The sequence below is a fragment of the Dendrobates tinctorius genome, unplaced genomic scaffold (genome assembly GCF_039654945.1).
Source record: "Dendrobates tinctorius isolate UK_male_01 unplaced genomic scaffold, ASM3965494v1 ptg000136l, whole genome shotgun sequence".
NCBI lineage: Eukaryota > Metazoa > Chordata > Amphibia > Anura > Dendrobatidae > Dendrobates > Dendrobates tinctorius.
Genome location: NW_027361804.1, coordinates 7,199,113 through 7,215,557, shown reverse-complemented (window position 1 = coordinate 7,215,557; position 16,445 = coordinate 7,199,113). Strand labels below are relative to the sequence as shown.

The following is a 16,445-nucleotide window of genomic DNA, read 5'->3' as shown; positions in this document are numbered from 1 at the left end:
TAATAGCCTGGGAAGCTTCAAGGGTATTACCCCCTTCCCAGGATATAACATCAGCTCCCAGCCATTGGCTTTCTCTCTGGTAGTTATGAAAATTGTGATGAAGCCCACCAATTTTTTTCTGATAAATAATATTTCCTTAATACATGTAGCGGCACATGAATTGCTGGCTTTTCAAAAGATCTAGAGCAGGTGTCCTCAAACTATGTCCCGCGGGCAACATTCAACCTGTCGAGGACAGTTATCCGGCCCGTCTCAAGGGGTCCCGAGCAGCTGTTCCTCCTACCTCAGCTACACCAGCCCCTGGGCCCGTCCGACATTGAACTTCACTACATTTAAATGCCAGTGGGCCCTGTTACCAAGGGCAGAATGACGAGGCGGTGAGGAAAGGTGATGCGCTGCCACTCCGGAAGACTTGCGGCCCTCCGTATGCAGCACAATGTGATTATCATCACGCCGCCTGTGCCAGAAGAACATGGAGTCGAGTGGGCGCCTCCGGGGGTGAAGGTGGGACATAGGCGAGTACTGGTTTTTTTTTTTTTTTTTTAGTTTTTAAGACACCGGGTCCGGTCTATTATGCCTATTGGGGACCTATACTCCCTATTGGGCATCTATGCTGCCTATTGAGAACTCTCCCACCGCACCAGTCTGAGGTAAAAGCAGAGTTCCACCAATATGGGCCCTGGTGATATGGACTGGCAAGGCTGCATTGATGGGCAGTGCAGTTTGGCTCTGTGTGGGAAATTTTATTGCTGGTTTATTGTATTTGTAGCGCTGTATATATTGGTATTTTACCAATAGGAATCCCTAGGAAACAGTAATATCGAGAAAAAAAAAAAAAGCCTTCCTAATTTCTACGCACCTCTCCCCTCTGAGATACATCCTAATCTTAAGAACCATGCACTCAAAATGGCAGCACTTATGTCTGTGTCCAGACTTTTTCCAGAAGGAAACATCTGAAATCTCCAACCAGATCTGGACTGATGAACGCTGGCATCACTGGTTACAGCTAGCAGTGACAAACATGGAACCGGCCACTGACCGTCTCATTAGCCAGAAGCAGGCCCACAGTTCCCACTGAAATATTGGAAAGATTGTAGATTTAACTTTACTTGTTCTTCATTTTGAGGCTGTGTGCACACGATGCAGATTTGCAGCGGATCCGCAGCGCATTGTGATGTACAGTAGCCTTAAAATCAATGAAAAAAAAACAAAAACGCTTTGTAGTCGCTGCGGATTTTTCCGCGGTACAAAATCCGCAGCATGTTACTTCTTTTGTGCGGTTTTCCATCTCCCCTGTCACCAAATCCGCAGGAAAGATGGAAGAAATCCGCAGGAAAAACGCAGGTCATTTGACTTGCGGATTTCTTCCATTCTGCGCGGAAAAATCCGCAGGGCAAAATAGTACGTCTGCACTCAGCCTAAAGGGAATCTGTTCCCCCCCTTTTTTGAGATCATATAATGATATCATTCAATTGTGTGTCACTTAAGGATTCTCTTAGTACTTTTGCTTCCCCCTGACCCCGCACCTTTCATGCAGAAATATCTGAACCGATATAAAAAAAGGTATTTCTGCATGAAAGGTGCGGGGTCAGGGGGAAGCAAAAGTACTAAGAGAATCCTTAAGTGACACACAATTGATGATATCATTATATGATCTCAAAAAAGGGGGGGGGGGGGGGGGGACAGATTCCCTTTAAGGCTGAGTTCACACGTGGCGTTTTTTTCGCGTTTCCGCGGCAGTTTTAACCGCACGATTTTGCCGTGAAAAATAAGCATCCCCTGCATTCCTATGGGTTTCCGCAATGCTGTGCTAATGCTGCAGTTTTTACCTTGGCGGAATCGCTTCGCGGTAAAAACCGCAGCATGCTCATTAATTTGCGGAATCGCGGCGATCCCGCACCCATAGGAATGCATTGTTCCGCTTACTTCCCGCATGTGGCTGTGCACACCATGCGGAAAGTAAGCAGAACATTTGCGGATGGTACCCACGGTCCGGAGGAGAGGAGACTGTCCTCCGGGCTTTGGGTACCATATCCCTGTAAAAAATATAATTAAAATAAAAAAATATTGTTATTCTCACCTTCCGGTGTCCCGCGCAGCCTTCCCGCCTCTCTCCACGCTCCCAGTAATCCTTTGCGAAAATGCCCGCGATGGCGTCCGATCTCACGGGATCGTGAAGTCTCGCCGTCATTTGCGCGACGTCATCGCGAATTACCGCGAGACATCGCGATCCCGCGAGAACGGACGTCATCGCGGGCATTTTCGCAAAAGATTACTGGGAACGGCTGCGCGGGACGTCGGAAGGTAAGAATAACAATGTAAAAAAAAAAATAAAAAATAATATACTATCTTTTACTACTGACGCTGCATAGGCGGCCTCAGTAGTAAAAAGTTGGTCACACTTGTCAAACACTATGTTTGACGAGTGTGACCAACCTGTCAATCAGTTCTCCAAGCGATGCTACAGATCGCTTGGAAAACGCTAGCATTCTGCAAGCTAAATACGCTTGCAAAATGCTAGTTTTTCCGCGGGAAAATCACGGGAATTTAAATGCGATTTTCCCGCGGAATGGAATTCCAGAATTCTCGCGGTACGTGTGAACTTAGCCTAAATATTGTATTTGTTCCAGATTTTTTTTTTTTTTTTAACTATATTCCAGCCCTCCAATGGTTTAAGGAACAGTGAACTGGCCCCTTGCTAAGGCCTGTTTCACACGTCCGTTTGTCTCCATCAGTCAAAATCCGCCGATTTGCAAGAAAAAAAAAAAAAAAAAACCACGGATCCGCCATTTATCTTGGTGGATCCATTTTTTCCCCATTGACTTGCATTATCGGCGGATTATGACTGAGAATTGTCCGTTGCATCCATATTTCTGCGGATCCTCCAAGATTTTGGCATCCGCTGAGATCACCAAACAGACAATGCAACTTTTTTTTGTTGTCCGGATCCGTATTTTCCTCTTTTGCTACATGTTTAACCCTAAATCCAATCTGGCTGCTGGATAAAAAAAAAAAAAAAAAAAAAAAATGTCTCTCTCTCTCTCTCTACTCACCGCCCGAGATCTCGCCTCCACTCACCACAACATCGCTGGCAGTCATTTTTTCTTTTCAGCCGCGGTTCCTTTAAAATTCCAAAATCGGCGGATCCTGGCGCACCAACGGTCCGGTGGTTCCCGTTGGTGTTTCATCGCCCACAGATCCGTTATCCGCCATTTTAGTGGCTGCCAACACACAGGAAAAACGTAAGTGTGAAACAGGCCTAAGAAGTGTGAGGACCCCTGCTCTAGAGACACAGGTCTACAGGAACGAGGGTTTTTTTTCCTCTGAGGGCACTCAACTTTACTAGCATGCACAAAGACACAAGTAGCCCCCAAACAGCATTAAAAAAAAAAAAAAAAAAAAAAAAAAACCCACACCAAACCATGCATTACTGCCACAGCTTCTTTCCTGCCCCCCCAAAAAATCAGGTTTTACTGCAGGAAAAAAAGCAGCAAAAATGCCCAGTGTGAACTTACCGTTATACGGGAGTTGTAGCATTTATCCCCTGTGACTCCATAGTGCCCCCACTAGCGAGCCACCTCTGCCATTATTCTGTCACATTCTTCATGGCTGCCAGTCTCTCTGCGCTATATTCCTATATTCCATCCCCCTGATATACCGGCCTTTAGCTCGGGGTCTCTATCCCGCACACCTGCCTGTTATTAGGGTTCCTGCACAGGTAATCTGTGGGGCGGAGAGGACGCCATTCTGACTTTTGGCTGCTGGATTCTCCTTTGATTCCAGTCCAGGTTTTCCCTGTTAGAAGCCTTTGTTACCTATAAATCACAGCTCTGCCGACACCTCCTGAAGAAGCGGCTGTGAGTGGCGATACCTGGTGGGGTGGTCTTGGTGCCAGATATAGGGGGTGTTATTTTTTTTTTTGCCTATGAGTTGATGTTCCTTTTATCCACACCACTTCTTTCCTCTCTCCCCATGTGTGACTTCTGCTTTACTCTCTTAACCAATATCTTTCCGCTGTTTGTTTTATACATTATTCTCTTACCAGTGGGGGGAGGAGGTGTGCTGTGTATAATCTACTTCTTGTGTGTTCCCGCAGTATATCTGGACCTATTATTTTGATTTGTGTTCTCGGTCTAGTGTTCCTCTGGCTGATCCATCTTCGCCTTTTTCTGCATAGACTCTTTGTTTTCTATAACCTCCAGTATTTGGCCCCTGATCCAGACTGGAAGGAGAAGCTGCTGTATTGTTGGTGTTTTCCCTGTTACTGAGCGCTCCTCAGCTCTGCAGGTTTCAGCTTCTAGTTTATATTTATCTCTTCTATATCTGGGTGTTCGGATTAGTAATGAGCACACTGTGACCCGCTGCCGCATCTGTCTGCCTTGGGTTGTGTTCAGATGATCTGACCTTAGTGGCGGAGTCTCACCTGCAGACATGGCTGCCCAATGTGCTCGTCCGCATAGTGTAACAGATGCATGAGCCGCCTACTCGGGGGTCTATCTAGGGGTTCATCTCAGGCGGGAAAACATCTGACTGGGCCCCTAACCAGATAACCCCGATTACCACTATGGTGGCAAACTCGATAATGGGTATAGGGGAACCTCAGCCGATGGCGTCCCTGCTGCTGAAAGTAAATGACTACACAAACACCACCACTGACATTACCACCATATAGCGGTAGATACCAGTGCTGCAGAAAGTACAAGAGGTTATAGCACAGTTCTATATATCGTAAAATACCGCTAATGTTTGTTCTGACAGCGTCGTTCACTTTTTCCATCTTTTTCACCTGGCCCAGACCGACATGACAACTTCTTCCAGCCAGGACTCGGCTGCAGAGATTACAACAAAGACACCTGTCTTCTCACATTCCAGCCCCATCTCCATTTATTCCCAACCTGCACAAACTCCTCATCCTGCTGATGCAGCGGCTCAGTATTGGGGTATCAGGTGCAGTAATAGGGACACATCCAGCAGTGGTTCAGTATTGGGGTAATAGGGACACATACCCCAATACTGAGCCGCTGCTGCCGTATCTGTCCCTATTACTGCACCTGATACCCCAATGCTGAGCCGCTGCTGCTGTATGTGTCCCTATTACTGCACCTGATACCCCAATGCTGAGCCGCTGCTGTCGTATGTGTCCCTATTACTGCACCTGATACCCCAATGCTGAGCCGCTGCTGTCGTATGTGTCCCTATTACTGCACCTGATACCCCAATACTGAGCCGCTGCTGCCGTATGTGTCCCTATTACTGCACCTGATATCCCAATACTGAGCTGCTGCATCAGGTGCAGTATTAGGGACACATACAGCAGCAGTGGTTCAGTATTGGGGTATCGGGTGCAGTAATAGGGACACATACGGCAGCAGCGGCTCAGTATTGGGGTATGTGTCCCTATTACTGCACCTGCTGTGGTACAAAAATAGATCCTCTTGGGCTATGTGCGCACGTTGTGGATTTGCTTGCAGGAATTTCTATGAGGTTTCTGCATTTCTTGGCAGAAAATGCAGTGGGAAATCTACGGGGTTTTTTTTTTTTTTTTATGGGTTTTGTAAGCTCTGCCAACAGTCTTCCTTCTAACATCCGTTTGACAACTCTGCTGTGGTGGTTTTTTTTTTTTTTTTTTTTCTTTTACATCAAATCCTCCAACCTTTTTTTGCACCTGCAGATTTGACTGACTCACTGGGTGCAGAAACGCTGCAGATCCGCAAAAAGAATTGACATGCTGAGGGAAAATAAAACGCTGCGAATAAGGATGGAAATTTCCAGATCGTGTGCGCAACACTTCTGGAATGTCATTGATTAACATTGCTTTAGTAATCCATTACGGATTTGTAGCGTTTCTGAGCAGAAAAAACGCTGCAGAAATGCAACAAATCCTCAACGTGCGCACATAGCCTTAGTGACCCACATAACAATTCACCACCACTGTGCCCTATACAGAGTATAATGGCTCCTTTGTGCTCCCTAGATGGTGAAACTGGTCTTCAGAATATATTAATGCCCATATATTGTCCCCTGTGTGCCACTTTGAGTCACAATACCCTAAGTGCCCCTATAACGAGTGCCCACCCTACATTAGTAATGGCCTTCGAGACTTGACCTGCACAGCTCCCCTCTACATAATGTCGCCACAAATCCCTTACACACAACAGCTCCATATAGGTTTTGGGGAATTATACAGTCTATAGTGATGGCCCCACAGTAGCCTGCACACTGTGTAATGGCCCTCATGCTGTAGGAGGAGCCCCCTTTTAGTGTCCCCCATGCATAAAGACACAACTTTAAAATAAAATTAGAAAAAAAACCAAACCTACTAGCCTAAATTCTGCAAACCCAGCAGACAGCGGCAGGTCCAATGCTATGAAGTCATTGCCTCTCTCCATCCTGGAGTTGCCGTTCTGTAGGGCCCCAGGCCTAATGTGACTTGTGGCTTACAGAGCGGAGCGCGGAGATGATATCGCACTGCTGTGTCGCAGAGTATAACTATCGGTGCGCTGTGCGTGCTCATACAGGAAGTACCTCCGGCAGGGCCGCCATCAGGGCATTACTGCTCTTGCTGCTGTATGGGCCCTAGTGAGCAACAGTACGCAGAGGGGCCCTCAACTCTGGGGCCCCGCTCTTATGCTTCTGTTGATCAGGCCCCATCGTGCACTGTGGCGCACACATCAGTGCTGGGGCCCGGGAGCCTCTTTGGAACTGTCCATGGCTGCCTAACCTAGTTGCCGGTGATCACTGTACCTGTACACTGACACTTTATACAGATCCCCTGTGTATAATGGCACTTTGGGTGATAGTATCTATTTTTTTTTTTTTTTTTTTTTTTTTACTAATAATCTGTAGTACTCAGTCACAATGTGGTGGTATTTGTCCCTTGTATGTGGTATTATCGGTCATATTAAAAATAGGAAAAAAAGCAAAAATATTCCTAAACTGTATTGAGGTGTGGCCGGGGTGGAGCCTGGATGGAGTCTCATGGGGGGGGGGGGGGGGGGGGGGCCAAAAAGTTTGCCGGGGTGGAGCCTGAGGTGACCGCACCTTCTGCCCCCAGTACCTATGCTAATGTGCCTACTATATGATGCACTAGTCTTTCGGCAAACCAGAGTAAGGCTGTGTTCACACACGGCGGTTTTTTAGCAGTTTTTCCGATAAAAACGATAAAAATAAGCTTCCCATTCATTTCTATGCATTTTGCACTTTTTGTGCATACTGATGCGTTTTTAACGCGAAAAAAACGGATCGCGGTAAACGCAGCATGCTCATTAACTTCGCAGATTTTTCCGCATTTTTGGCTATTTCTATGCATTTTGAAAATGCGCAGGAAAAAAAGCATAAACGCTCATTTTCTGCGCAAAACGTGCAGAAAATACACACGGTTTCTGGGAAGGGAGTCAGATTTTTTAGCAAATTTTCTGCTACGTGTGCACTTAGCCTTACAAATGCTGAAAATGTCTGTATCTGATCTGTGTGGACACAAGACCACGGGCACATATAGGCCGGTCATGGTGGTGGTATGCTGCACCTTGTGCACACGGACAGAAAACACGTTCATGTGAACACGGCCTTAGGCCTCATGGAGACATCCATTGTACTTGTAACATCCGTGTCTTGTAGACTTTATCGCCTACTTATATGATGTCTGTATTTAATGTAGTGACAATCTGGTCCAGCTCACTGACTATCGGTCTCTTTTTCCACATTAAAAAGGCTTGGTTTTTGGTTAAAAAAAGTGAAATATGTACCGTGTATTTTCAGTTATTACTGCAGGGTATCTAACCATAAGGTTTGTCTTTCTTTTTTTTTTTTTTTTTTTTTCCCCCATTCCTTCCTGATGTGTGGATGTCTCAATAACTAGTAGATGACCTGTTTATGTCTGATCGCAAATATGTTTAAGTTCCTAAACTGAGATTGCAGCTACTGTTACCTGATCCTTACTAGCTTGTAATTTCACTTGTCTTCTACTTTCAGCGATGGCGTCTGCAAAAGGATCTGGACTGTTCCATCTGTCGGATCCTGTAACCCTGTGGACACAACTTCTGCCAGGACTGTATTGATCAGGTCCTGAATGCTCAGGATGAGTCTAGAGTTTATTCCTGTCTTGAATGGATGAGGCTTCTGAGAAGAAAAAGGAGAAACCGAGAAATGTTCTGCAGAAACTGATACACACAATGAGAATGTTGAGGGGGGAAAAAGTACTATTATGTACACATAACGCAGCATGTAGAGGCTCGGAGAAGGCGGCAGTGAAGGTGTGTAAGTGTCTGATGGGGTCACACAGCTCATAAAAGGACAACTGCCCGGCCTCATAATCCAGACATATCCTGACTCCATCACTGGAGATCTGGTGAGGTATCGGGATCTCTTCAATGTTCTGTCACCGAATATGGAATCTCATTGCCCTCCCCTCCACCTACACACCAGGACTTGTTGTTTCCATTGTGTGACTTCTCTCCCCTCCTGTCTTTACTGGGGTAACACATCCCCGCCCTCCACATCCCAGTAATGTCGTCCTGAGGTAAATCTCCTCCCGCTCATCACCTGATTATCCCGGAATCTCTTTGCTGTTTCTGGACGATTCTGTCTTATTTCTGTCCAGGTCGCAGTTTTCAGGTCGTCTGATATAAGGAGATTATTAGCAGCCGTGTTTACATCCAGTAAAAAGTCTACTGGACTCTGTACATGGGTCACATGGACACCTCTTATTATATCAGATGTTTGTTATATTTGTGAGATCAGCTCTGTATCTCAATCAACCCTATCATGTCCTCATCTTCCTCCTCAGGATCACACAGGTCACCGGTGTCTGGCTCCTGTAAGACAGTAAGTGGATCAGTCATGTTGTGCAGCTTCTCAATGTCTCCTCTTCCTGGACAGCTCATCCTTTTTTTTTTTTTTCTCTTCAGATTCTGGATCACATGTGACAGTGACACCTTCTCTTCTGGCCTGGAGTTCTCACGTAGAACCATGTACTCCAGGTCGTCCAGCAGTCTCCTGATGTATACAAACAGGGCAGTGACTCGCTCGGCTTCCCCAGATGTCTTGTTCTGAGCTTTTCTCCTGGGTTCCTCCAGATTCCTTCTTCTCTTTTCTAATTGAAATTTGGATAATTTTTTTTTTCCCCATAAATGCTAAAGAGCCTCATTATGAACTTCACCTTCCGGACCGCTGCAGTTACATCGATGTCAGCGCTGCATGTCTGGTGATTTGGTGACATTGTCATGTTGGCGTTGCTGCCTTTACTCTTCCATCAGACGCAGCGACCACCTCTCTTTGGAACAGCGCTTCTAGGTGTTAAATGGAAAAAAAAAAGTGTGTAATTAAGATATATACGCATTTTAAATTCTTTAATCCATATGAAGCACTTTGGCATTGAGTAGGGGACATCCAGTAGGAACAACTTCTTCTTACAGTGGGTTTAGACTGAATAAATATCCTCTCCAGTTAATGGAAGGTGTTAAAATGTTTAGCTACATTTATTAGAGCTTTGAAAATTAGGTAAAAGATAACATGGGGGAGTATTCCTTACTAAAGAATTTTTGGATTTTCCTTTCCCATCCCTATTAAGGCAAGATATATCCACGAATGGTAATCATGTCACACTATATACGTGTTTTGTCTTTACTTTTGTTCTTTATTCTTTTTGTGAAATTAATAAAAATCTATTGAAACAAAGTGGCTTAGACGGCTTGTTTTTATGATATTGGCATGCTGGTGTTCTGTTAGATTTTATATGTAACTTACAAGATAATTTGGTCTAAGAATATCCTATAATTAACCCCTTCACGACATATGACTTGGTTGTACATTAAGCTTGGGAAGGGGTTTCCACACTACTGAGGGATAAGCTCAAGAGATGGCGGAGCGCTGGCTCTCCGGCACACGATGCCCCAGGTTGCCATGTCACTGGCTATACGGGTGGATAGGACGCCTGCGGGATAGATGGGTAAGGCCCTCTTTCTGGGACAATACTCCTGTGTCGGAGGAATCTTGGGGTGAACCTATACTTGTGGAGATGCAGGAACCCATGCATTTAGGAGGTGTGTCCATGTTGTATGTCTCCCCAGACGTTTCCAAGAAAAAAGCGTGTTTTTTTTTTTTGTTTTTTTTTTTTATTGGGGCCTGTCCTTCACTCCCAAATAAAAGACTTGCTTAACCTCTGGGAGCCTGGAGTTTCATAGTCATGGGGTAGGTTTGTCTTCAACCTGCAATTCTTGGTTTGTCCTGACAGCAGAGGTGGTGCTAGAGAGCAGGACTGAATTTCTGTGTTTGACAGCGGAGCTGGAGTCCATATGGTGGATGCGGAGTTTGCTTGCACAACCTTAGCTAAGGCTATTCCTATTTACGCCATCGCCTGATCACCACTTGTGCAGAGAGCACTGACACAGATTGTACATAAGACTGAGGGTAATGAGCTAATGCCTTGTTACATTAACCTTTATTTCCAGGACGTCCACCTAACAGCACCATGGAGGACGTCCTCCTCCTCCTTACAGGGACAGGAAAGCACATGAGAGGTTAAAAGGCCCCGTCCCACCCCTTTCCCTCAGTGTCTTTCCTGTCCCTGCATGGAGGGACATACAAGAGGAAGAGCAGGAAGCTTACCGGAGGGCACAGGGGGATCAGGCGGCCAGTCCAATCCTTACCCCTGTCAGGATGCCCAGGGCCGACACTTCCCTGTGGGGAGTCCCTCTGCCCCAAAGCCAAGAGCAGGACATCTTGACAGCGGGCGGTGCGGGTGCCGGTGACAGAGAACCCGGACCACGCTGCAGGGACAGCTAGAAGCCAGATCCCCACAGAAAGCCGGGTGGGCGCCGCCATTGCAGGAAGCCCAGCGGGCGGGGCTTCAGAGCTGGGCAGGAAGTGGCCGGCGCGATCTCAGTCATCGCAGGAGGACCCGCCGCGATGACATCACGCGCTGACCTGAAATCAGCGCGCCAGCAGCCTGGGCACGCCAGCAAGCTCAGCGGGCTCACCGCACGCCAGCAGCTGCTTCAGTGGTATGGACCCAGAGGTGCCACAAACTTGACGTGCTATCAGGCAAACAGACCGCATTTGGGAGAAAGGTTCTCCAGGCGGTGATCCCACCCTGAGGAGGTGCTTTGGTACTCTCCATGGTGCTGTCAGGTGGACGTCCTGGAAAATAGGTATTAGACCAACCGGTAAGGATGTTTCCAGGAGTCCATCCTGACAGCACGGGTAGTTCCCTCCCTGTTATGTTATGTCATATGATGTAATATGATGGTATCATTAAAGAGTTATGGCATTATCTACACTGTGGTACTTGTTAAATCACTGAGGGAAAGGGGTGGGACGGGGCCTTTTAACTTTTTGTGTGCTTTCCTGTCCCTGTAAGGAGGAGGAGGACGTCCTCCATGGTGCTGTCAGGATGGACTCCTGGAAACATCATTACCGGTAGGTCTAATACCTATTTTCTCTAATCCTCTCCATGACCGCACACATGAGGTTGCCTCCCCATCCCAATTAGGGACAGGAAACAAGAGGCTTAAATAGCCTCCCCTTCCCCAGATCTCCAGTGTTTTCCTGTCCTAAAGGGATGAAGAAGTTTTTGTGCTAGACCTCCAGGAGGCATATTACCACGTACCCAGGGCCGGTTTTAGGCAAAGTTTAAAATGGGGCCCCAAATGCTAACATATTGCGCATCACACAAACGTTTCGATTGTAGTTACATGCGCTGAGTTGAGGCCGCTAAATGAGTGCAATCGACAATATTGAAGTGGTTCAACACTTGTTTCCCGGACTCTTTCCACCGTCTGAGAAAGAATGATGGGAACAGAATGATCACTAAGGATGTGCACACGTTGCAGTTTTTGCTGCGGATCCACAGCAGTTTCCACGCGGTTTCCAGTACCATGTAAACCTATGAAAAACCAAATCCGCCATGCACATGCTGCGGTTTATTTTCCGCAGCATGTTACTTCTTTTTTTGCGGAACCGCAGCTGCAGTGTACGTTCCAGGACATACAAATCAATCTCTCTCTCATCCGCACTGCCAAACCGCACTAGAACCTGCATCAAAGCCGCTGTACACATGCTAGGAATCCGCAGGAAAAATGCATGTGTTTTACCCTGCGGTTTCTGCCAAGAGATATGGATTCTCTGCAGAAAAAGCCGCAGACTAATACGCAACATGTGCACACACCCTAACAGATCACCATACAGTATCATGTTATCAGCAGCACATCTACAGATTACATCCCATAGTTCTCCATATAATATAATGTGCCCCATAGTCCTCCATATAGTATAATACACTCCTCATAGTTCTCCATATAGTATAATGCACTGCCATAGTCACCCATGTAGTACAATTCACTTCCCATAGCATAATGCACCACATAGTTCTTCATATAATGTATTCCCCATAGTCCTCGATACAGTATAATGCAGCCCTGCCATACAACATAATGGAGCCCCCCTCTTATAGTATAATGCAGCCACTCCACAGAATATAATGTAACCCCCAATAGAATATAATGCAGCCCCACCCCCCCATATAGTATAATGCAGCCCCTCCATAGAATATATGGCAACCCCCTCATAGGATATAATGCACCCCTTATACAGTATAATGTAGCCCCTCCACAGAATACAATGTAGCCCTCCTCATATAGTATAATGCAGCCCCCATCGAATATAATACAGCCCACCTCCCCATAGAATATAATGTAGCCTCCCATATTATCTAACACAGCCTCCACCTATAGAATATAATGTAAAATGTACCCCCCATGGTATATAACTCAGCCGCATAGTATAAAGTCCAGCACCACATGGTGTACAGCCCAGCCCACGAAGGTATATAGCCCACCATGGTATAATACAGCCCGGCATGGTATATAGCCCCCCAAGAATGGTATAATACAGCCCAGCATGGTATATAGCCCCCCAGAATGGAATAATTACAGCTCAGTATGGTATATAGCCCCCCAGAATGGTATAATACAGCCCAGCATGGTATATAGCCTCCAGCATGGTATAATACAGCCCAGCATGGTATGTAGCCCCTCCAGAATGGTGTAATACAGCCCAGCATGGTATATAGCCCCCCCAGCATGGTATGATGCAGCTGAGCATGGTATATAGCCCCCCAGAATGGTGTAATACAGCCCAGCATGGTATATACCCCCCCAGAATGGTGTAATACAGCCCAGCATTGTATATAGCCCCCAGAATGGTATAATGCAGTCCAGCATGGTATATAGCCCCCCCAGAATAGTATAATACCGCACAGCATGGTATATAGCCCCCCAAGAATGGTATAATACAGCCCAGCATGGTATATAGCCCCCCAGAATGGAATAATTACAGCTCAGTATGGTATATAGCCCCCCAGCATGGTATAATACAGCCCAGCATGGTATATAGCCCCCCCAAGCATGGTATAATACAGCCCAGCATGGTATATACCCCCCCAGAATGGTATATAGGCCCCCAGAATGGTGTAATACAGCCCAGCATGGTATATACCCCCCCCCCAGAATGGTGTAATACAGCCCAGCATTGTATATACAGTCATGGCCAAAAGTATTGACACCCCTGCCATTCTGTCAGATAATACTCAGTTTCTTCCTGAAAATGATTGCAAACACAAATTCTTTGTTATTATTATCTTCATTTAATTTGTCTTAAATGAAAAAACACAAAAAGAATTGTCCTAAAGCCAAATTGGATATAATTCCACACCAAACATAACAAAGAGGGTGGACAAAAGTATTGGCACTGTTCAAAAAATCATGTGATGCTTCTCTAATTTGTGTAATTAACAACACCTGTAACTTACCTGTGGCACCTAACAGGTGTTGGCAATAACTAAATCACACTTGCAGCCAGTTGACATGGATTAAAGTTGACTCAACCTCTGTCCTGTGTCCTTGTGTGTACCACATTGAGCACGTAGAAAAGAAAGAAGACCAAAGAACTGTCTGAGGACTTGAGAAACCAAATTGTGAGGAAGCATGAGCAATCTCAAGGCTACAAGTCCATCTCCAAAGACCTAAATGTTCCTGTGTCTACCGTGCGCAGTGTCATCAAGAAGTGTAAAGCCCATGGCACTGTGGCTAACCTCCCTAGATGTGGCCGGAAAAGAAAAATTGACAAGAGATTTCAAGGCAAGATTGTGCAGATGTTGGATAAAGAACCTCGACTAACATCCAAACAAGTTCAAGCTGCCCTGCAGTCCGAGGGTACAACAGTGTCAACCCATACTATCCGTCGGCATCTGAATGAAAAGGGACTGTATGGTAGGAGACCCAGGAAGACCCCACTTCTTACCCCGAGACATAAAAAAGCCAAGCTGGAGTTTGCCAAAACTTACCTGAAAAAGCCTAAAACATTTTGGAAGAATGTTCTCTGGTCAGATGAGACAAAAGTAGAGCTTTTAGGGCAAAAGCATCAACATAGAGTTTACAGGAGAAAAAAGAGGCATTCAAAGAAAAGTACACGGTCCCTACAGTCAAACATGGCGGAGGTTCCCTGATGTTTTGGGGTTGCTTTGCTGCCTCTGGCACTGGACTGCTTAACCGTGTGCATGGTATTATGAAGTCTGAAGACTACCAACAAATTTTGCAGCATAATGTAGGGCCCAGTGTGAGAAAGCTCGGTCTACCTCAGAGGTCATGGGTCTTCCAGCAGGACAATAACCCAAAACACACTTCAAAAAGCACTAGAAAATGGTTTGAGAGAAAGCACTGGAGACTTCTAAGGTGGCCAGCAATGAGTCCAGACCTGAATCCCATAGAACACCTGTGGAGAGATCTAAAAATGGCAGTTTGGAGAAGGCACCGTTCTAATATCAGGGACCTGGAGTAGTTTGCCAAAGAAGAACGGTCTAAAATTCCAGCAGAGCATTGTAAGAAACTCATTGATGGTTACCGGAAGCGGTTGGTCGCAGTTATTTTGGCTAAAGGTTGTGCAACCAAGTATTAGGCTGAGGGTGCCAATACTTTTGTCCGGCCCATTTCTGGAGTTTTGTGTGAAATGATCAATGTTTTGCTTTTTGCTTCATTCTCTTTTGTGTTTTTTCATTAAAGACAAATTAAATGAAGATAATAATACCAAAGAATTTGTGTTTGCAATCATTTTCAGGAAGAAACTGAATATTATCTGACAGAATTGCAGGGGTGTCAATACTTTTGGCCATGACTGTAGCCCCCCCAGAATGGTATAATGCAGTCCAGCATGGTATATAGCCCCCCCAGAATAGTATAATACCGCACAGCATGGTATATAGCCCCCCAAGAATGGTATAATACAGCCCAGCATGGTATATAGCCCCCCAGAATGGAATAATACAGCTCAGTATGGTATATAGCCCCCCAGCATGGTATAATACAGCCCAGCATGGTATATAACCCTCCCAGAATGGTGTAATACAGCCCAGCATGGTATATACCCCCCCAGAATGGTATATAGGCCCCCAGAATGGTGTAATACAGCCCAGCATGGTATGATGCAGCTGAGCATGGTATATAGCCCCCCCAGAATGGTGTAATACAGCCCAGCATGGTATATAGCCCCCCCAGCATGGTATTGTGGTGCCCCTGAGGCTCAGTCGCCACAGAGGTACTGCACCTTCTCCTAAGGTGTAGTGCCCCACCGCCTAGGTAAGTTGGGAGTTCCTTGCCTCACTCCAACACCTGCATCCCACACACAGGATAATTCAGCACTGACCAGATTGCGGCTTCATGCTTAGAGGGTAGCAGAGCACCTTTCGTGGGTCCTTGCTTCGTAATACAAGATGTGCTGGGAGGTGGGTGGAGTTAAATATAAAAGAGTGGGAAAGTTTAGAATTACTGGTCAGTCTGGAGGTCAGTCAGTCAGGAGAGTCTGAGGACGGATCCCTGGAAGAAGGGAGAGAGAGGAAGGAGTGCTGCAGCTGCCTCAGTGACCTGAGCCAGCTGGCACGGGAATGGAACAGAAGGAGAAAGACGTAGAACTGCAACCTAAGCTTCCATAAGAGAGAGAAGGAACAGAGCGGAACCAAGGAGTAGGAGAACAGAGAGGAGTTGTGTGTTGGATGAGGAACCCTGCCTATAGGTTCTCAGCGCAAGGCCGGGGCCCGGTCCCCGAGGTTGTATGGACACTTATGGTTCTGCAGCAGACACCGGTGGAGTAGTTGGCTATAAATGTGCTACTCCCATCTAAGACTTGGGACACAACAGCAACACCGATAGAGAGCCGGGATCCAGGAGGTCCCTGATCAGGCTACAGCTGTCTGTCATACAAGTAGAGTTGTTAGGAACATCTGACAGAAGGAACTTCAGAGTAACCATGGTACTGGAGCTCTCCAGAGTTAAGAGTGCCTGCTGATTTACTAAGCTTGACCTCAGGGGGGGCGTATAATCTTATTCGCATCAAGCACGGGGATGAATGGAAGACAGCGTTTAATACTCCGGAGGGACATTTTGAGTACCTGGTGATGC

General features: G+C 46.3%; 1 long non-coding RNA gene across 4 annotated transcripts; it reads left to right on the top strand.

Annotated features, from left to right (window-relative positions):
• Window positions 1–3,737: 3,737 nt before the first annotated feature.
• LOC141048548 (uncharacterized) lies at window positions 3,738–9,675 on the top strand. 4 transcript variants are annotated; one of them, XR_012220082.1, is made up of 3 exons: window positions 3,738–3,857; window positions 7,972–8,823; window positions 8,907–9,675. It is a non-coding gene; the product is annotated as an uncharacterized lncRNA (long non-coding RNA). The 4 variants fall into 4 exon arrangements; XR_012220081.1 differs by having other exon boundaries at window positions 3,856–3,874; XR_012220080.1 differs by lacking the exon at window positions 3,738–3,857 and adding an exon at window positions 3,858–3,904.
• The last annotated feature ends 6,770 nt before the right edge of the window (window positions 9,676–16,445 follow it).